The sequence below is a fragment of the Eurosta solidaginis genome, chromosome 4, assembly GCF_040869045.1.
Source record: "Eurosta solidaginis isolate ZX-2024a chromosome 4, ASM4086904v1, whole genome shotgun sequence".
Taxonomy (NCBI): Eukaryota; Metazoa; Arthropoda; class Insecta; order Diptera; family Tephritidae; genus Eurosta; species Eurosta solidaginis.
Window position 1 is genome coordinate 72,416,369 of NC_090322.1, and position 23,414 is coordinate 72,439,782.

At 44.2% G+C, this 23,414-nt stretch overlaps 1 pseudogene; it reads left to right on the forward strand.

The window, feature by feature from the left end:
- Positions 1–175: 175 nt before the first annotated feature.
- Positions 176–17,473, forward strand: LOC137249958 (long-chain-fatty-acid--CoA ligase 4-like; annotated as a pseudogene).
- Positions 17,474–23,414: the final 5,941 nt, after the last annotated feature.

Below are 23,414 nucleotides of genomic sequence, written 5' to 3' on the forward strand. Positions count from 1 at the left end.
CTTAATCGAATGAGTGTCATAATACCGAATTAAAATTCGTTCGATCAGTAGCCCGTTTCTATAACCTTGCGTTATAACAACGAACGACAAGGCTCGTATCGCTTTCGATATGAAAACTGTTTCTGTAACGCACTCAATTCACCTTGCGATATAATAGTGGGGAGTTTTTATCATATCGATGGAACAATCGAAATGGAACATAGGATCTGTCATCAATAGCTAAAAATATAATAACAAACACAAATTCTTTTTTCGTTGTTGTACTCTTTGAATTAATTGCAAGAGAAAAAGTTCAATATTCATTATATAAATCGTCAACTTTTGTTTAAGATGGTATTTTAAGAAATTGATAATCATCCCTTGACTATAATAATAAAGGAAAAATATTGTGCTACGGGTATTTACTTTGGAAGATTCAATTCCCAAAACCAAAAAAAAGCAAATCAGTCCACCTAGAAGCTATAAGTAAGTAAATGTGTACATATATGCATAGAAAGAGTTAATTCAGGACAAGTTACTTTACAAATTGCCTTGTGCTCTTTAAGTTTTACTAATATGTATGTACTTTTTTCGTTGTTGTTGTTGTTGTTGTTGTTGTTGTTGTAGCAATGATCGCCCCACCTAATAGCCGCGACCGATCACAAATTGTCAACTTGCCGTTTCAACAGGGGTGGACCATAAGGAAAGGGGTGTTAGAGGCGTTGGTTCCACATTACAATTGAATAGATGGTTGGTGTCATGTGGGGACACATTGCAAGCGGGGCATAAATTTTGTATGTCGGGGTTGATTCTGGATAGGTAAGAGTTTAACCTGTTGCAGTATCCAGAACGAAGTTGAGCAAGAGTGACACGCGTTTCCCTGGGGAGTATGCGTTCCTCTTCCGCAAGTTTTGGATAATTTTCGTTAAGCACTGGATTCACCGGGCAATTCCCGGCATAAAGGTCCGACGCCTGTTTATGGAGTTCAACAAGGACCTGCTTGTGTTTTTTCACTTCATACGGCTGGGTTCTCAGGTGCCGTATTTCCTCAAAATGCTTACGGAGATGACTCCTTAAGCCCCTAGGCGGTGCTGGTTCATCAATCAGATGTCTGTTGGGATGCCCAGGTTTCTGGGTATTCAACAGGAACTGTTTGGTCAGCATCTCATTTCTCTCTCTGATGGGGAGTATTCTCGCTTCATTATGCAGATGGCGTTCTGGGGACATAAGAAGACAGCCCGTGGCGATTCTGAGAGCAGTATTTTGGCAGGCCTGTAGTTTCTTCCAGTGGGTGGTTTTTAGGCTTGGCGAACATATGGGTGACGCGTAGCACGTAATCGGCTGGCTAATTGCTTTGTATGTAGTCATGAGCGTTTCTTTATCTTTTCCCCAAGTACTGCCAGCGAGAGATTTGAGGATTTTGTTACGGCTCTGAATTCTCGGAACAATTGCGGTTGCGTGCTCACCAAAATGTAGATCCTGATCAAACGTCACACCCAAGATTTTGGGGTGTAGGACAGTCGGTAGCGTAGTGCCATCGACGTGGATGTTCAAAATGGTCGACATTTGGGGCGTCCATGTTGTAAATAAGGTCGCGGAAGATTTAGTCGGTGATAATGGCAGGTTTCGCGAGGCGAAAAACTGGAGAGATCAGGGAGGTAGCCGTTTATTTTAATGCATAGCGCATCGATCTTTGGGCCTGGGCCTGTGGCCATTATTGTGCCGTCATCGGCGTAGGAAACGATTGTGACTCCTTCCGGTGGTGAAGGTAGCTTAGATATGTAGAAATTAAACAAAAGTGGGGATAGGACACCACCCTGTGGCACCCCTTGTTTAATTCTCCTTGGTTTTGATGTTTCGTTTCTAAATTGCACCGATGCCTACCGACCCCCCAGATAATTTGCGGTCCACCTTTTAAGACATGGGGGAAGGGTAGACCCTTCCAGGTCTTGCAGTAACGAGCCATGGTTGACCGTATCAAAAGCTTTTGATAGGTCTAGCGCTACGAGTACTGTTCTATGGTGGGGGTATTGCTTTAAACCGCAATTTATCTGGGTGCTAATGGCATTTAGCGCGGTGGTAGTGCTATGGAGTTTTCTGAAGCCATGCTGATGAGGGGCTAGCTGCAAATTTGCTTGGAAATAAGGGAGAAAAATGGCTTCAAGCGTCTTTGCCACTGGCGATAGGAGAGATATCTGACGATACGACTCACCTATGTTAGCTGGTTTCCCAGGCTTTAGTAGCGGGACCACCTTGGCCATTTTCCATTTCTCTAGTATGACAAAGGTGAAAAGAGACAGATTGAAGACATGCGCTAAATATTTGAAACCCTCTTTCCCTAGGTTTTTAAGCATCGGCATGGCTATGCCGTCTGGGCCCACTGCTTTGGATGGTTTAGCACGACCAATGGCGTCCTCAACCTCTTTAGCGGTGATGGTGATTGGTGATGCGCTGAATTTGTGTTTATGTGCGCGTCTATTGGCTCTCCGTCTATCTTTGTCGACCGTAGGATGCATTGTATATTGTCGGCAGAAAGCGCTCGCGCATTTTTTCGCGTCCGACAGCACTTTGTCGCCAAAGGCGATGGAAACTTTGTTGTTGTTGTTGTTGTTGTAGCAATGCTCGCCCCACCTAATAGCCGCGACCGATCACAAATTGTCATCAATATCCTCTAACGGGAGTCCAAGGAAACTTGCCGTTTCAACAGGGGTGGACCATAAGGAAAGGGGTGTTAGAGGCGTTGGTTCCACATTACAATTAAAGAGATGGTTGGTGTCATGTGGGGACACATTGCAAGCAGGGCATACATTTTGTATGTCGGGGTTGATTCTGGATAGGTAAGAGTTTAACCTGTTACAGTATCCAGAACGAAGTTGAGCAAGAGTGACACGCGTTTCCCTGGGGAGTATGCGTTCCTCTTCTGCGAGTTCTGGATATTTTTCTTCTGTCTATGGAGTTCACCAAGGACCTGCTTGTGTTTTTCCGCTTCGTACGGCTGGGTTCTCAGGTGCCGTATTTCCTCAAAATGCTTACGGAGATGACTCCTTAGGCCCCTAGGCGGCACTGGTTCGTCAATCAGATGTCTGTTGGGATGCCCAGGTTTCTGGGTATTCAACAGAAACTGTTTGGTCAGCATCTCATTTCTCTCCCTGATGGGGAGTATTCTCGCCTCATTATGCAGATGGTGTTCTGGGGACATAAGAAGACAGCCCGTGGCGATTCTGAGAGCAGTATTTTGGCAGGCCTGTAGTTTCTTCCAGTGGGTGTTTTTAGGCTTGGCGACCATATGGGTGACGCGTAGCACGTAATCGGCTGGCTAATTGCTTTGTATGTGGTCAAGAGCGTTTCTTTATCTTTTCCCCAGGTACTGCCAGCAAGGGATTTGAGGATTTTATTACGGCTCTGAATTCTTGGAACAATTGCGGTTGCGTGCGCACCAAAATGTAGATCCTGATCAAACGTCACACCCAAGATTTTGGGGTGTAGGACAGTCGGTAGCGTAGTGCCATCGACGTGGATGTTCAATATGGTCGACATTTGGGGCGTCCATGTTGTAAATAAGGTCGCGGAAGATTTAGTCGGTGACAATGCCAGGTTTCGCGAGGCGAAAAAACTGGAGAGATCAGGGAGATAGCCGTTTATTTTATTGCATAGCTCATCGATCTTTGGGCCTGGGCCTGTGGCCATTATTGTGCAGTCATCGGCGTAGGAAACGATTGTGACTCCTTCCGGTGGTGAAGGTAGCTTAGATATGTAGAAATTAAACAAAAGCGGGGATAGGACACCACCCTGTGGCACCCCTTGTTTAATTCTCCTTTGTTTTGATGGTTCGTTTCTGAATTGCACCGATGCCTGCCGACCACCCAGATAATTTGCGGTCCACCTTTTAAGACATGGGGGAAGGGTGGACCCTTCCAGGTCCTGCAGTAACGAGCCATGGTTGACCGTATCAAAAGCTTTTGATAGGTCTAACGCTACGAGTACTGTTCTATGGTGGGGATATTGATTCAAACCGCAATTTATCTGGGTGCTAATGACATTTAGCGCGGAGGTAGTGCTATGGAGTTTTCTGAAGCCATGCTGATGAGGGGCTAGCTGCAAATGTGCTTTGAAATAAGGGAGCAAAATGGCTTCAAACGTCTTTGCCACTGGCGATAGGAGAGATATCGGACGATATGACTCACCTACGTTAGCTGGTTTCCCAGGCTTTAGTAGCGGGACCACCTTGGCCATTTTCCATTTCTCGGGTATGACAAAGGTGGAAAGAGACAGGTTGAAGACATGTGCTAAGTATTTGAAACCCTCTTTCCCTAGGTTTTTAAGCATCGGCATGGCTATGCCGTCTGGGCCCACTGCTTTGGATGGTTTAGGGCGACCAATGGCGTCCTCAACCTCTCTAGCGGTGATGGTAATTGGTGACGCGCTGAGTTTGTGTTTATGTGCGTGTCTATTGGCTCTCCGTCTATCTTTGTCGACCGTAGGATGCATTATATATTGTCGGCAGAAAGCGCTCGCGCATTTTTTCGCATCCGACAGCACCTTATCGCCAAAGGCGATGGAAACTTTGTCTTTGTGCTTAGTCGGATTCGATAGGGACTTTACGGTGGACCAAAGTTTACCTACACCGGTAGAGAGGTTACAACCTCTTAGGTGCTCTTCCCATTTCGCCCGCTTGTGTTCGTCCACAAGCAATCTGATGCGTTGGTTTATATCCCTTATTTGGGGGTCGCCTGGATCAAGCTGTCTTATAAGGTCGCGTTCCCTCGCTAAGCTCGCGGCCTCCGCCGGGAAGTGGGGCCGGATTTCGGGAATTCTCCCGGCGGGAATGAAATGTGCCGAGGCGGATTCAATGACCTTACGGAAGGCACGCTCCCCTTGGCGGGCATCAGTCGGGATAGGGAGGGCAGCAAAGCTGCTGTCTGTTGCAGATTTATATTCTTCCCACTTTCCTTTTTTGAAGTTTATGAAAGTGCGTTTTTCGGTGACGATGAAGTCGGCGGTACGCTCGAACGAAATAAGTATGGGCAGGTGGTCGGATGCCAATGTTACCATCGGCTGCCAGTTGACGCAGTTTACGAGTTCTGCGCTTACGATTGAGACATCTGGCGAGCTATGACAGCTTCCTACCATACGTGTGGGGGCGTCTCCGTTTATTGTGCAGAACGCCGTTTCGTCTATTTGATCCGCCAACATCTCACCCCTACTGTCCGCCCGCGAGTTTGAATGCCATAGGTCGTGATGGGCATTGAAATCGCCTAAGATAATGCGATTGTTGCCAGTGAGTAAGGCCTCGATATTAGGGCGGTATCCACTGGGGCAACAGGTGACAGGAGGGATGTAGATGTTGATGATTTCTAGATTTGCATCGCCTGACCGGACAGATAGGCCTTGAAGTTCTAAGACATTGTCACTGCGGTCGATGCCAGGATCAAATATATGATATTGCACAGAGTGGTGTATAATAAACGCGAGGCCGCCTCCATTTCCGCTCTCGCGGTCTTTCCTGTGAACATTATAACCAGAGCAGGTCTGCAATGCAGATCTTGCTGTGAGTTTAGTCTCTTGAATCGCAGCAATGCGGATGTCGTGCCGCTTCATGAAATCGACTATCTCCGTAATCTTCCCAGTTAGTCCATTACAGTTGAACTGCAGAATTCTGAAGTGCATGAGGGGTGACGCCGCCACTGTAGGGGTAAGTGAGGGGTGACTACGCCTAGGTTGTGGAAGGCCAGGACGCAATTGCTGTTGTGGCCTTGGGACTGGGCGCCCTTGGGCAAGCATTGGTGTACCCGGATGATTTGGGTTTGCGACCTGGCAACATGGCGCGATGAAACCCGTCGGGGGGTTGCCGTCGCGGAGACCAGAACATCTAGGAAAGTGGCACCACCCAAGGCAGGAGCTGCATTGAGCGGATGTCGCAAACCTATATATTCTGTGCAGGCAGACGGTGCAAACGGAGGCAGGGACTAAGAGTCTGTTTCCCTGACCTGCACGATTGCTGCCAGAAAAGAGGGGGGGGGGGGGGGAGAAGAAGACGGGGGCAGGGGCTGATGCTCAGCATTGCAACCAGCTCTACTACGAAGGTAGTAGTTATGAGTGGTATCAGCTGTTTGAGTTGTTGGCGCCGTGGGGCGCGAGCAGCAGCGGGTACTTGTTGTGGCTTGCTGAGCAGCGAAGCTGCTGGAAGGTAGTGGGGATACGCTTAGGCGTAGACTACGGGACGCCCTTGGGCGTGAGCAGCAAGGAGCCACAAAAGATTTATAAAAGTTACGTGGACGTCGGGTTTTGGGATCAAGCCCAGAACAACCTGTCCGATGCAACCATCCCTTGCACGAGACACACTGAACAGAGTATGACCGTCCTAAAAAGATTCTTTTCTGGCAAATGCAGCAAAACCATTTCTCATGACCGGGGTCAGGAGACGGACCCGGATTGGGTTCGATACCTTCCCGGAGTAAGAGAATATGTAGCAGTCCTGCTGCAAGGAGCTGCTGGGAGGATGACAATTTGTGGGAGGGACGAAACAAATTAAATGGGGTCACACTGAAATGACAGTCCTTGGTCGGGAAAAATCCCGAGTCGCTCCGGTACATAGAACCGACTGCCTTGGGAAGCGCAGCGTGTCATGACTGACCGTATCAAAAGCTTTTGATAGGTCAAGCGCTACGAGTACTGTTCTATGGTGGGAGTTTTGATTTAAACCGCAATTTATCTGGGTGCTGATGGCATTTAGCGCGGTGGTGGTGCTATGGAGTTTTCTGAAGCCATGCTGATGGCAGGCTAGCTGCAAATTTGCTTTGAAGTAGGGCAGCAAATGGCTTCAAGCGTCTTGGCTACTGGCGATAGGAGGGATATCGGGCGATATGACTCTCCTATGTTAGCTGGTTTCTAAGGCTTTAGTAGCGGGACCACCTTGGCCATTTTCCATTTTTCGGGTATGACAAAGGTGGAAAGAGACAGGTTGAAAACATGTGCTAAATATTTGAAACCCTCTTTCCCTAGGCTTTTAAGCATTGGCATGGCTATGCCGTCTGGGTCCACTGCTTTGGATGGTTTAGCATGACCGATGTCATCCTCAACCTCTTTGGCGGTGATGGTAATTGGTGACGCGCTGAACTTATGTTTATGTGCGTGTCTGTTGGCCCTCAGTCTATTTGTGTCGACCGTAGAATGCATTATATATTGTCGGCAGAAAGCGCTCGCGCATTTTTTCGAATCCGACAGCACTTTGTCGCCAAAGGCGATGGAGACTTTGTCATTGTACCTAGACGGATTCGATAGGAACTTTACAGTGGACCAAAGTTTACCTACACCGGCAGAGAGGTTACAACTGCTTAGGTGCTCCTCCCATTTCGCCCGCTTGTGTTCATCCACAAGCAATCTGATGCATTGGTTTATATCCCTTATTTGGGGGTGCCGGGATCGAGCTGTTTTATAAGGTCACGTTCCTTCGCTAAACTTGCGGCCTCTGCCGGGAAGTGGGCCGAATTTCGGAAATTCTACCGGCGGGAATGAAACGAGCCGAGGCGGATTAAATGACCTTGCGGAAAGCACGCTCCCCTTGGCGGGCATCAGTTGGGATAGGGAGGGCAGCAAAGCGGTTGTCTGTAAAGGATTTGTATCCCACTTTCCTTTTTTAAAGTTAATGAAAGTGCGTTTTTCTGTGACGATGAAGTCGGCGGAACGCTCGAGCGAAATAAGTATAGGCAGGTGGTCGGATGCCAATGTTACCATCGGCTCCCAGTTGACGCAGTTTACGAGTTCTGCGCTCACGATTGAAATATCCCGCGAACTGTGACAGCTTCCTACCATACGTGTGGGGGCGTCTCCGTTTATTGTGCAGAACGGCCTTTCTTGTATTTGATCCGCTAACATCTCACTACTGTCCACGCGCAAGTTTGAATGCCATAGATCGTGATGGGCATTGAAATCGCCTAAGATAATGCGATTGTTTCCAGTGAGTACGGCGCTGATATCAGGGCGGTATCCACTGGGGCAACAGGTGACAGGGGGATGTAGATGTTGATGATTTCTAGGTTTGCATCGCCCGACCGGACAGATAATCCTTGACGATCTAAGACACTGTCCCTGCGGTCGATGTCGGGATCAAATATATGATATTGCACAGTGTGGTGTATGATAAACGCGAGGCCGCCTCCATTTCCGCTCTCGTGATTTTTTCTGTGGACATTATACCCAGAAAAGGTCTGCAATTCATGAGTTTAGTTTCTTGAATCGCAGCATTGCGGATGTTGTGCCGCTTCATGAAATCGACTATCTCCGTGATCTTCCCAGTTAATCCAATACATTACATTACATCGATTGGCGGATTTCGCAAACATATACATTCTGTGCTGGCAAAGGGAGGTAGGGACTAATAATCTGTTTCCCTGACCTACACAATTGCTGACGGAAAAAAAGGGGGGGGGAGCTCGGCATTGCTCCCGACTCTACTACGGAGATTGTAGGTAGGCGCCGTGGGGCGCGAGCAACAGCGGGTACTTGTTGTGGCTTGCTGAGCAGCGGGGCTGCTGGGAGGTAGGCGGGGGGGGGCGCTAAGGTGCAGACTACGGGACGTCCTAGGGCGTGAACAGCAAGGAGCCATAAAATATTTATAGAAGTTACGTGGACGTCTGGTTTTGGGATCTAGCCCAGAACAACCATCCCTTACACGAGACACACTGACAAGAGTATGACCGTCCTAAAAAGATTATTTTGCGGCAGATGCAACAAAACCATTTCTCAGGACCGGGGTCAGGAGACGCACCCGGATTGGGTTCGATGCCTTCCCGGGCCAAGGGAATATGGAGCAGTCCCGCTGCAAGGAGCTGCTGGGAGGATGACAATTTGTGGGAGGGACGCAACAAATCAAATGGGGGTACACTGAAATGGCAGTCCTTGGTCGGGAAAAATCCCGAGTCGCTGCGGTACATAGAACCGACTGCCTTGGGAACCGATGGAAACTTTGTCTTTGTGCTTAGTCGGATTCGATAGGGACTTTACGGTGGACCGAAGTTTACCCACACCGGTAGAGAGGTTACAACCTCTTAGGTGCTCCTCCCATTTCGCCCGCTTGTGTTCATCCGCAAGCAATCTGATGCATTGGTTTATATCCCTTATTTGGGGGTCGCCTGGATCAAGCTGTCTTATAAGGTCACGTTCTCTCGCTAAGTTTGCGGCCTCCGCCGGGAAGTGGGCCGGATTTCGGGAACTCTCCCGGCGGGAATGAAATGTGCCGAGGCGGATTTAATGACCTTACGGAAGGCACGCTCCCCTTGGCGGGCATCAGTCGGGATAGGGAGGGCAGCTAGGCGGCTGTCTGTAAAGGATTTATATTCTTCCCACTTTCCTTTTTTGAAGTTTATGAAAGTGCGTTTTTCAGTGACGATAAAGTCGGCGGTACGCTCAAGCGAAATAAGTATGGGCAGGTGGTCGGATGCCAATGTTACCATCGGCTGCCAGTTGACGCAGTTTGCGAGTTCTGCGCTCACGATTGAGATATCTGGCGAGCTGTGACAGCTTCCTACCATACGTGTGGGGGCGTCTCCGATTATTGTGCAGAACGTCCTTTCTTCTATTTGATCCGCCAACATCTCACCCCTGCTGTCCGCCCGCAAGTTTGGATGTCATAGATCATGATGGGCATTGAAATCGCCTAAGATAGTGCGATTGTTGCCAGTGAGTAAGGCCCTGATATTAGGGCGGTATCCACTGGGGAAACAGGTGGCAGGAGGGATGTAGATGTTGATGATTTCTAGGTTTGCATCGCCTGATCGGACAGATAGGCCCTGACGTTCTAAGACATTGTCCCTGCGGTCGATGCCAGGATCAAATATATAATATTGCACAGAGTGGTGTATGATAAACGTGAGACCGCATCCATTTCCGCTCTCGCGGTCTTTCCTGTGGACGTTATACCCAGAGCAGGTCTGCAATGCAGATCTTGCTGTGAGTTTAGTCTCTTGAATCGCAGCAATGCGGATGTTGTGCCGCTTCATGAAATCGACTATCTCCGTAATCTTCCCAGTTAGTCCATTACAGTTTAACTGCAGAATTCTGAAGTGCATAAGGGGAGACGTCGCCACTCTGGGGGTAAGTGACGGGTGACTACGCCTGGGTTGGGGAAGGCCAGGACGCAATTGCTGTTGTGGACCTAGGGCTGGGCGTCCTTGGGCAAGCATTGGGGTACCCGGATGATTTGGGTTTGCGACCTGGCAACATGGCGCGATGAAAACCGTCGGGGGTTGCCGTCGCGGAGACCAGAACATCTAGGAAAGTGGCACCACCCAAGGCAGGAGCTGCATTGGGCGGATGTCGCAAACATATATATTCTGTGCTGGCAAACGGTGCAAACGGAGGTAGGGACTAAGAGTCTGTTTCCCTGACCTACACGATTGCTGCCGGAAAAGAGGGGGGGGGGAAGACGGGGGCAGGGGCTGTTGCTCAGCATTGCTTCCGACTCTATTACGAAGATTGTAGTTATGAGTGGTAGCAGCTGTTTGAGTTGTTGGCGCCGTGGGGCGCGAGCAGCAGCGGGTACTTGTTGTGGCTTGCTGAGCAGCGGGGCTGCTGGAAGGTAGTGGGGGGGGGGGGCGCTTAGACGTAGACTACGGGACGCCCTTGGGCGTGAACAGGAAGGAGCCACAAAAGATTTATAAAAGTTACGTGGACGTCGGGTTTTGGGATCAAGCCCAGAACAACCTGTCCGATGCAACCATCCCGTGCACGAGACACACTGAACAGAGTATGACCGTCCTAAAAATATTCTTTTCCGGCAGATGCAGCAAAACCATTTTTCAGGACCGGGGTCAGGAGACGGACCCGGATTGGATTCGATGCCTTCCCGGAGTAAGAGAATATGGAGCAGTCCTGCTGCAAGGAGCTGCTGGGAGGATGACAATTTGTGGGAGGGACGGAACAAATTAGATGGGGTCACACTGAAATGACAGTCCTTGGTCGGGAAAAATCCCGAGTCGCTCCGGTACATAGAACCGACTGCCTTGGGAGGCGTACTTTTTTCGTAGGAAAAATGTTTGCGGCTGCACTATTTGCTCTGGCAACTGACCAACGAAACATGTTGCGCACACACAGACGACATTTACGGGATGCAACGGACCCCTTTCAGTTACCTGAAGTACGCTTCGAAGAGCTCTTTCGCTTAAAAAATGAGCAGCTATCGTGTTGCTCGACGAAATCAGCCCGTACATGAAGAACGGGCAAAGAACGACGTTTGTGCCAAAGGCACTTAGGATGCTGTCAGCAGTACATTATTTTGCAACTGGCTCGTTTCTTCGAGATGTTGGGCAGGATTTTGTTTGCTCCTTGAGCAAGACGATGGTCAGTAGATCGATTAAGGAGGTTGCGCACGTTATAGAAACAGAATTTATGTGCAGCTACATCAAATTTCCTACTACGGTCGATGAGCAAGATGCCGCAAAACAAATGTAAGTACTTTAAGAGCAAGCGGGTAAGCTTTTCAGTGCTGGTTTAAACTCCAGTCAACGTTTATCATAGTTTAACCTTGCCACTTTGGCTACACTTATTATTAAAGCTGACCCACTCAGCATTTAGGTGATAAAATTTTGAATCAAAATTCAAAAATCATATCAAATAAAAAATTTTTAATAATTTTTCATTCAGTTTTCTGAATCTTTTCTGACAATCTTTGTTGACTGAATAATGAATTTTATACTTGTTAAAATTTTACTTTTGATTGAAGATCTTATTTTTTCGCATACACACATTTTTTCAATCATGAAATTCAGAAAAAATATATTAAAATTTTATCTTCAAGAGAAGGAATAATGTATATACTGCTCCTAACAAAATATTTCCCGAACCATTTCTCCACCTTCGGCTTCCCAGAAAATATAAATCCAACCATTACACAATACAAAAGGTTGTGAACTATTTGAACCCCAGGTAAGTGAAACTCTCTTGACATATGTACCTGGATATGTCTTCAACATCCCGCACCGCATCGTATTTTAAGTTATTGACGATCATATGTAGCTGATGTGGGATGTTGTAGTCGCAGGTGTATATTGGTCTAGTTTGTTTGCGAATTACCTTTGGTTCAAATAGCTCACTTCGGCATGCTTTCTTCCCCTAATGAAATAAGATTAGCATGTAGTATCTTATTTTGTATGAGATATGAAAAATAAATGCATGATAATCGCATTCAAAAATGATTCAAACATCTCAACCAAAATGCCTGAAATATGTTCACGAATATGATCAGAAAATGATTATGAAAAACATTCAAATATTACTTTAAAACAATTAAAGCCCAATTTTACAATGATATCAGATATGCACAAAAAGCGTTTCGAAATACATATGAATCATAAATGATTATTAAAAAATAATCACATTTATCCCAACCAGCATTTTTTGAAAATTTTGAGCAAAAAGTATTTAAATATGATGATTAAAAAGGTTCAAATTTAAAAGCATTTGCTGTTCGAAAATTAACGTATCGTCGGGAGAAAAATGTACCATAAATGTGATTATTCTTGAATAATCATTTATGATTCCTCTTTCGAAACGCTTTTTATTCATATTTGATATCATTGTAAAATTGAGCTTTAATTGTTTTAGAGTAATATTTGACTGCTTTTCACAGTCATTTTTTTTTTATCGTATTCGTAAATATATTTCAATCGTTTTGGTTGAGATTTTTGAATGCCATTATAATGCATTTATTCTTCATATCTCATTCAAAATAGGATACTACATAATAATTTTATTTCATCAGGGGAAGAAAGCATGCGAAAGTAAGCTATTCGAACCACAGCTAACTTGCAAACAAACTTGACCGATATACACCTGCGACTACAACATCCAACATCAGCTACATATGATCACCAATATCATAAAATACGATGCGGTACGGGATGTTGAAGACATATCCAGGTACATATGTCAAGAGAGTTTCACTTACCTGGGGTTCAAATAGCTCACAACCTTTGTATTATCCAACTATTATGTATTTTCCGGGAAGCCGAAGGTGGAGAAATGGTTGGGGAAATCTTTGGTCACAAGCAGCATTTACATTATTTCTTGTCTTGAAGAATATGTATAATTATATAAATAATAAAATTTTTATATATTTTTTCTGAGCTTCATTATTGAAAAAATATGTGTATGTGAAAAAATAAGATCTTCATTGAAAAGTAAAATTTTAACAAGTATAAAATTCATTATTCAGTCAACAAATATATTCATAAAAGTTCAAAAATCTGAATTAAAAATGATTATAAATTTTTGATCACCTAAAGTAAATACATTTGATTCAAATAAAATTCCAAAATGTGATTGAAAAACTATATTCAGTTTTTGATCATCAAAGGTAAGCATATTTGATTATTCCTTTTGTTGTTTTTTATGAAATATAAAAATTTAATCATCAAAGGACTTCAAAAATGATTCCAAAAAGTGATCGAGAAATGATTTTCAGTTTTAGATCATCAAAAGTATTCATATTTGATTATTTCTTTTGTTCAATTGTATGATAAATCATTATTTAGTCGGAAAGAGTAATCGAATTGTATTCATATGTAGGTAAATTCAAAATTTAATCATCGAAATGCTGAGTGGGATAGTACATTTTTCTCCCGACGATACGTTAATTTCGAACAGAAAATGCTTTTAAATTTGGACGTTTTTGATCATCTTGGGGCATGATATTTAAATATTTTTTGATCAAAATTTTCAAAAAATGCAAGCTGGGTGTGTATATATGAAATATACTTATACCAGTTAATTTCTTTTTCAGATTTTACTCTGCTACCGGCTTTCCCGGATGCATTGGCGCTATTGACTGCACACATGTAAAAATTAAGAAGCCGGCAGCCGACATTGAAAACTGTTATATAAATAGAAAAGGATTATTTTCAAAAAACGTGCAGTTAATATGCGATTACAACCTACGTATACTCGCCGGCAACGCACGTTTTGGTGAAAGTACCCACGATGCTTTTATATGGGAAAATAGTCTTTGTAAAGATTTCTTGGAAAGGCAATACAGCCTAGGTGCTAATACGAGTTGGCTTATTGGTGATTCCGGATATCTGCTGCAGCCATGGCTTATAACACCGTTTCGCGCTCCGACAACAACTGGCCAAACCAATTTTAATTTTGCGCATATAAGAGCTAGAAACTGCGTAGAGAGACTAAACGGCGTTCTAAAAAAAGTGTTTGCGTGTTTGTCCCATGAGCGCGGAGTGTTGTTGAAGCCTGAGTTTGCAGGCGCAATCATAAACGCGTGTCTAACTTTGCACGATTTTCGACTGCAACATAGGCAAAGTATGCCAGACACAGCAAATGCGAATGGAAATCCATCAGAAGTAGATTTTCTTGAGGAAGACCGCCCAAACGACAGCTTACTACAACAAGGTCGGACGGTTCGGGAGAGGATAGTGAGGCAACATTTCAATTAATCTTATACACTATTATATCTATATATATAAAAGAAAGTGGTGTTAGTTACACTATTTATAAATCAAGAACGTATGAACCGATTTGGCTGAAAATTGGTGGAGAGGTAGCTTAGAATCAGGAGACGGACTTAGGATACTTTTAATCCTGTGTGGCTAGGGTCTTGAGATCAAAACATGGACTTGGTATCAGCGAAACTGACGTCACAACAGTAATTACGTCACGTGAGCTGCTGCCCAAATTTAAACAGTTATTGGATAAGTGTCCTAAGTTTCCTTCCATTAGCACATGTTTTCATGCTACTCGCCAAGAGTGTTTGCTTAATAACTGGAGTGCCTATTGGCTATTCCACGCCATTGACTTTAATTGATACCAGCAGTAAGATGATGCGAAGGTGATGCGGTTGTATTAAACCTACGTGCATGACTTCCGTACCGGTTAGTATAGATTTTTACAATATATATTTTTTTGCTTGAGTACAATGATTTAGCTTTCTAAAATTTTTTTTTTTTGTAGCTAATTCTGGATCAAACACCGTTAATTGATAAGTAAATTATAACAAACGCCGTTAATTGATAAGTAAATTATAAACGGCATTTAAAACAAATATACGTTTTATTTATATTTCAATTCACTTATAAAAGATTGGTTTTCCAGAATGTTGTTAAACTTATGGGTGGACGTGTGCACTTCATTATGTGCGGTGGATGGCAAAATGTGGTTTAAGACTGGTGATATTGGTGAAATGCATCCAGATGATGTACTTAAAATCATTGGTGATTGTGCGTATTCAATATTTTACATTCTGTTAATTATTCCGCTAAAAATTGTATCATAGATTTATATGAATTAAATAATGGGGTCGACTAAGTCCATAATTATCTCCAGATAGCCAACGTTAATGCAGGGGGATTTGCAGTTGTTGTTGTAGCAGTGATTTCCAGTAGTATTTGGCAGTTCTGCCATATATATGATTTCTTCCTTGCATATCGCGTCTGCCACATCAAAGCCTATCAAAGTTCAATCCTCTTCTACGCTTGATGTACACTATACAAAATATGTACATACATACCAAATAAAGAATGTGGGTATCTACATTGCAGATAATACTCAGGTATTGAACACGACGTGTTTGCATCTGTACTTTTCAAGATATGCTGTTTTCAATCAAGTCAGAATATAGAGCTTTTGATATGATATTTTTATTTAATATTCGATAAAGAGGTCAAACATTGATTCCTTATACGTGCAACTGTATATACTGCTAACACTTAACGAAAACTTGTTACAAAACCTAATCAGAAGCCGTATTAACAACTTTATATGTCGTTTTTTTTTTCTTTAAAGAAAGTACGGTTGGAAAAGTGTATTGAATGCTTCGTGCACTATGGTTATCACAGTATTTCACGCCTTTGCATATAAGACTACTTCTGGCTAAAGCGTACTTAATACCTACGCTACTCTAGGGTTGTGAGATTTACTCAAATTGTGACTTGTCAACTTTTATCTACCTCGGTATCTTTCTCCATATCCAAATAACATTAATTTACTTTCATTCCCTTCCAGACCGTAAAAAGGATTTGGTTAAACTGCAGGCGGGCGAATACGTTTCTCTGGGGAAATTTAGTCCGAATTGAAAACGTGTCCTCTTGTGGAGAATATCTGCTTTTACGGCGGTCTAAACAATTTACAGTGGCGTTGCTAGTTCCAAATCAGAAACATCTGGAAGAACTAGCGGAACGAAATGGTTTCCAGGGTAAATCATTTGAGTATTATGCGCGTCAACAGCTATGGAGAAGGCAGTTATTAAGGAAATTGACGAACATGCTAAAAAGTGTAAGTGCAAAAAATAAAATAAAAAAACAACTTCCAAAAGAATTATGTTTATCGAATTTCCGTGTTAAAGACCGGGTTGTTATTTATGGGAGAAAAATATTAACAGATTAGCGGTTTCATAAATTTAGATTTGTCAATCCTTTTTACGGATGTATTTAAATACGACGCATACAAATTTAAGAGGTCACCTGAATTGCCTAAATAACTTAGCACATCTGACATACATACGTGGGCTGTTGGATTGTACTTTTTATTTTAATTTTATATGATAACCAACAACAAAGTATAAACGAGGGTTTTTAAAATCATAAAATATGCGAAGAAAAGGCGAACTTATAAACTGCCTTCTTTATTTTATAAAAATAACAAACCCGGTCTGGAACACAATTGATTTGCAAATAGCTAGCACATCAGTAAAAATACGATTTTTACATCATGCTCTTTAACATTTACCATCCAGGCAAATTACAAAAGTTTGAAGTACCCGCAGCTATTACGCTCTGCAAAGAAGTTTGGTCGCCGGATATGGGTCTCGTTACGGCCGCTTTCAAATTGAGACGCAAGGAAATTCAAGATAAATATCAGCATGACATCAATCACATGTACGCTTCAATAAAATCAATATATTGATTTGATGTTGCGGGAGAAGTAAATTAAAAGCATACATTTTTCCGCTGAGCATGCAGAGTTTTTCGAAAAGGAAATTAATTTCAATATTTTCCAAATTGTAGAAAAGAGGATACTGGCCATTGATTGGCTACGAATAATTGTACAACTAGACTAGCAAGAACGCAATTAGTGACCAAGGTGAAAAAGGCAAACAAGTTGCATTAAATTATAAACAATAGACAAAAAATGAGATATAGATGATATTTTTTTTGTAAATTATAATTATTAAATATAATGGAAGTTGTAATGTGTTCTTAGGTGCGTTATTACGTTTATATTTGAATTGTGTAATGAGAGAAAAAAGAAAACCTTATCTATTTGAATGCTGATTTATTTAATTATAATTAATATGTATGTACTACCATATGAACTACTTCGCGACTATTCAATATTCAATATTTCTTTATTTAATTAATTTCGTAAATAAAAATAAACAAATATAAATTCATTTCATAATTAGTTTTGTATGAAATAGTTACTTTTTATGTATGTACAGCTACTTAAAAGAAAAAATATCAAAATTAAAACAAATATATGTAAATTCTATATATTTTACGTTGTTTGGTCAATTTCTAAATTTTTTTTACATAATTTTATGTCAAAAAGCATCGTAATTGATTTGAAACTCTTTATTTAAAATTCGAGAAACTTTTTAAAAGTCATCACAAGTTTTAAAATTGTTTTCTTAGAATTCGTAGAAACTTTCTGAATATGCATTTTTGTACCCCCATCCATCAATTCTAGCTAAACAAGATTCAACTTTAATCTTCCTAAAATATCCGCTTATTTTTGACAATTTTCTTTCTTTGTGAAGAGACTTGAGATGAGACTGAATTACAGAATTCAGCCGTTAGTGTTAACGTTCTAACTAGCTGTCTTTAAGTTACTAATAAATTCATTACTCTTGTGGAATTCATTAGCTATATCCTTTACAATTTCATTTTTCATTTCATTTATTTTTACTTCTATATTGTACTCCATGAGGGAGTAGAAATCTGTTAGGATGCTACTTTTTACTTGTGAACATTTATTGATAAATATTTGTTCAACTATTTGTTTTACATACGAGACTTTAATTTTGGATTGCTTGGTTGGTTGGAGTGGAGAGTCCCAATTGACTCCAATTAGCGCTCATGCGTCGTTTTGATACCGCAAAATCGTGAGTTAACCAATGAAAGGGTGTTGTCAGAATACTAATGAAGATTTTCACGTGCCTCAGGGAAGAACTCGTCCCCCCATGTCCATCCCGTGGAGTTTGTGAATATGAGAAGCTCTCCCGCCCTAACATCTTTGAGTTCTGGGAGGCTTTCGAAAAAGGGCTTTCCAAGAAACTTTATTCTGCTTCGACAGTGTGCTGGGCATTCGCACCGCAGATGCTCAACCGTTTCCTCCGCCTCCGGACGCTTGCAGCTGCGACAGGAGGTATTGTGTTCCAGTCCCATCCGTGCCGCATGTACCCCAATTATCCAATGCCGTGAGCACCGCAACTACTCTGGATATATCTCTTCTGTTCATCTTAAGGACAGCTCCCGATCGTTTTTCGAAACTCTACAGGTGCGCAGCCAATTCCACCTATTGTTGGCCTCCCCCAACCAGTGCTGGGAGATGCGACCCTTGATGAGTCCCAGGGGTGCAAGGACCTCCTTCGCTCCTGAGACATAAAGAGCCGCTTTACGCCGTGCCAGCTCATGTTTCGATGCCCCGGCACCCATTCAGGGTAACGATCTGCCGGCTCGCCAGAATCATAGCGCTCTCCCTACACTGCCTAACCAGGTCTGATGATATCGTCTTTGACCCGAGTGCCCCAAGAGCCGCCTGGCTATCGGAGAAAATAGCTACTCTGTTACCGTTACCTTTGATATCCATTGACGCTTTGCACGCCTCTCGGATAGCGAAAATCTCAGCCTGAAACACACTTGCCGAGTCGGGAAGCCGCATACATAAGGACGTGGACGGGACAGTCGCAAACACTCCCGCTCCCACTCTGCAAGCCATTTTGGATCCGTCCATGAAAACCGAGATGTCGAATCTTTGAGTGATCACCCCCAAACTTAAAACTTGGGATTTTCGTCCTAGTGGTGAAGAGCACTAGTTCCGTCTTTGAGGGGTTAACGCTTAGTCCGGTGGTCTCCGCCCAACTGCTCAGCTTCCTCAGTGATCCCTGCATGATCCCAATAATCACATTGGGACACAGACCAGATACCAGTATTACTACGTCATCCGCGTAGGCCACCACTTTAACCCCATCCTTGTTGAGTTACCGAGGTATGTTGTCTATAAGGCAAAGCCAGAGCAGTGGTGACAAGACCCCGCCCTGAGGGGTCCCTTTCCATGGATATGCTGTGACCTCACTAGCCACCAGTTTAGCGCTTATCATTCTGGACCGCAGAGCCGTCCCTATCCAGTTTACGATAGGGTCCTCTATTCCGAGTACATGAACGGCGCCTTATATTGCTTCGAGCTGGATATTATTGAAAGCTCCCTTTATGTCCAAGAATGCAGCCAGGGTAAATTGTTTGTTTTCGAAGGACGACTCTACCTTGTGGACCACTTCATGTAGAGCGGTGTCTGTTGAGCGGCCCCTGAGATAGGCGTTTTGGGCTGTTGACAGCCCCGAGGTATCCAACCTACCGCGAATGTGGCCGTCCAGTAGTCTTTCAAACGTTTTTAGAACAAACGACGATAGACTGATGGGTCTGAAGTCCTTAGGCTTTTCATGTCCCCTTTTATTGACTTTTGGGATGAAGACCACCCTGGTCCCTCTCCAATTCAGGGGCACATGATTAAGTCGATTGCAGGCTTTAAAGATGCGTTCCATCCAGGGAATCACCAGACAGCTAGTTTTTGTAGCATCACTGGGAAAATGCCATCCGGTCCTGGGGATTTGTATGGCGAAAAACTGTTGATAGCCCACTCTATCTTTTTTTCCGTTATAAGTTCATTTATTAACCGGAGGGAGAGTATTACCCCTGTATACTCCCTCGGTTCCATTTGGCTGGAACTACAGCCTGGAAAGTGCGTTTTTGCCAGCAGCTCCACTGTTTCAGCGGAGCTCCTTGACCATGATCTTTCCTCCAGAAGGATGGGCAGGATTTTTCCTTCGAGAGAATCTTAACAATTCTCGAAGATTCTCTAGTTGACTCGATAGAAGAGCAAAATTCTTTCCAGCATTCCGTCTTTGCCTTCTGAAGAGCTTTTTTGTAGCACCTGAGATTATCTTTATATGGTTCCCAGTTTCCATTTAACCGGATAAGGTTGAATAGTTTGCTAGTCTCTTTCCTGAGCATAAAAGGGTTGGAATTCCACCAGGGGGTATTCCTTTTTACTAAAACTAGTTGGACAAGCTATCCGGAGGGCAGACCCTAAGGCCTCCTCCAGTTTGCTACTGTTAGCATCAAGGTCCTCCACTGATGAAATTTCCTGTGCCAAATGCCTACCTAGCTTATTTCCTACCACTTTGACGAACTTTCGCCAATTGGTCCTCTTTGGATTACGATAGGGAATAGGAATTTCTACAGTAAGGCAGATATTGAATAGTATCCTCGTGTGGTCAGAAAACGACTGACTATCTGATACCCTCCAGCTGTCTACTCGAATATTACTGTTTCCGCTTAGTAGCGTGACATCTAACACCTCCTCCCACCGTTGAATGTGTCCGTGGTTGGAAATACAAAGGTGGGTGTGTTTCCCCGATTGCATACTACTAGGTCAGTATTAATGATAAAATCGAAGAGTGAATCACCCCGAGTGTTGATTTCCTTACTTCCCCATAGGGAGTGCCTGGAATTGGCATCACATTCCAGCACAATGTTTGCAGATCTCCAGTCCTGCATCAAGGCTCGGACCTCCTCCGGTGGAGCGTCCTTGTCATGCGGCATGTAGCTAGGAGCAATTAGTATGCTGACTCCGTCAGCTGTTTCTAGCGAAATCGTTATCAGATCCGAAGAGCTGTGAGAAGAAACAAGAAAAACATTGTAGTTAGATTTTACCAAAGCGCATGTCCTAGGCTTACCGTCCTCGCGCTTGTAAAACGTAGAGTATCCCTTTATTGAGAGGCCTTTCACCTGGGTGTTCCACACCCACGGCTCCTGAAAAAGGGCTATATCAACGTCTTCCTCCAGTAGGAAGACGGCAAGGTTGTCCGAGGCCAGCCTAGAGTGCTGGAGGTTAATTTGGACAACCTTTAGACCCGTTGGAACTATTAGGGTCCAGGTTCTTGGTCGGCGAGCTGCAGGCTCTCCAGGCGTTTGTTAGCATCGTCGACCTCATCCGGTTCTTCCTCCTCCTCCTGAGGGGACCGGAGGATTTTCACCTGTGCGCGCCGCACGCCGAAACGGAGGGTGAAGTCCGCTTTTTCAAGCGGAGTAATGCTATCCTCTATATCAGGAGCATGAAAGAGAGGCTGTTCTGTCGCGATTCCTCTGCCTTGATGACTACCCAGTCCTCCATGGGCACATCGCGGTTATGAGCCCGCAAATACTTCAACAGCGTCCCTTTGTCTATTCTCATTCTCGGGATCCATACCCGAGCTCGGGGTCTTTTTGGTATATCGGCGGCCGGGATGAGCTTAATCCTTAAGCCCTCCCAGACCTCCCCTAGGGCCAGAACTCACTTCCCCAAGAAGTCCTTGGACTGCTGGTCCTCGTATTTGACCACCCAGTACCCGCGAACAACCTCCGCCGAGTCGAAGGAGGGGAGACTACCCTCCGGGTTGGCCATGAAAAAGTCAACGACCATCTGAGACAGTCTTGCCTCTAGCTCCCCCCACTTCTCCAAAACGGGCTTGTCGCTGTTGGTGGTCGCATCCACTAGCGCAACTTGAAGGTTACTCCGAACCATTTCTGAAAAAGTTCTGGCCCCTCCCAACGCTCCGGCTGATACCGAGGCGTTACCACCGGTAATTTTGCTCCTTTTGGAGGCACTAGGGGCCTCTTCCATGGACCGGTTCCTCTTTGAGGTGCTAGGGGCCTCTTCCAGAGACCGGTTCCTCTTACCGGCGGTGGTTCTGTTTTCGGCTTCCAAGTACGCCCTGTACTCGTCCACCACCGCCGGGAAAGTAACACGCTCCTCCGCATCCTTGGGATGGACGGTACCGTTTGCCCTGATCCGCTCTATCCTATCCTGGACAGACAGAGCTAGCTGATACCGCCTTCTCCCAAGTAATGCCTTCGACCGTGCCTTGCTGGCTGTTTCCCGCTGCTTCCTAGCAGCGGTCGAAAATTGTTGACTGCGCGGCGGAGTACCGTTGCCCACAGTACTGTTCCCGCCACGTGTTGCGTCAGTGTCTTGACTTGAAGATAGGAACTCCACATCCGAGGAGTCAGTTTTTCCGTCCCCTACATCCGTTCTAGAGTCCGTCCTTGTTAAAGTAAGTGACGTCGTTGTCGTTACCGTCTTAGTCATATTGTCGTCCATGTCTTGGTTGTCTTTTTTTGTGTTGTCATCATTTTTTTTTAAAAAGTTCATAATTTTTGGTCCCACGAGTATGCACGGAAAGGGTTGGTCACTCGTCCGCACAGCCGGCATGCGTAGAGAAGGCACTTATACCTCCGACCTTGCCCGGGCATCGGAGGGGACCGTTCGAGACCAGCTATTCAATATCCACCCGCTGGCCATTCAGCCCTCGGCACGGGTACCTCAACACCTTGGCTTAGGGTGGTGGGATAGGGCATGGGCCGGGATGGGAAAAAGGCAGGAAATAGGTCCTGGGGTGTGGGAAAGAGGTCGCCGCTCGAATTCGCCGCCGAAGCGTTACCAGGTGTCACCATGAGGAGGCTCCCCCCTACCCCGTGAGGAGGGTGCTAAGCACCTACGAGTCGACGCTTTGGGGTGGCGCTGGCGTGCGCAAAACGCAACACCCCCCTCAAGGACACCCAAACACCCTTGGATTGCTTACTTTTGTTTATAAGGCGTTTGATCTCAATGAACTTTGTATTTGTATCTGCCAAAGTACATTGATTGCAAAACCATTTTAAATTAAAATTTTCTGAGATTATTTTATATCTCGTTTTTTTTTATGTTACCGCATTTGATGGAAAAACTATAACCACACCCATCAGAGCGTGCTATCATTTCATTTATCTGCAGCAATTTCGCTGTACACTCTTTACATTCTGCTGGCATTATGGATGTATATTGTTTGTGATATTATCACAAGCATATACATTAATTATATAACAACGTTATCTTATAATAACGTTTATATGTATGTATAATCTCTAAAAATTTATATAAACTCTAGTTATAATAACAAATAACTAAAACTAAACGCGATGGCAGCACTGCCTCTTCAGCTTATCTGCCAGTATTCTTCCTCCTTACGTATGCCACCCATTTTCTTTCTTCTCTCACTCACCAATGCAAAACAGTGGTGATGCTAAACAGGCGCAAAAATTTAGCACTACGTCACAGACAGAAGAAGCAGAGCGAATAGCACCACAAAAGAAAAAGAAAATCAACAGTGTGAATGCAGTACAACAACAAAGGTAGGG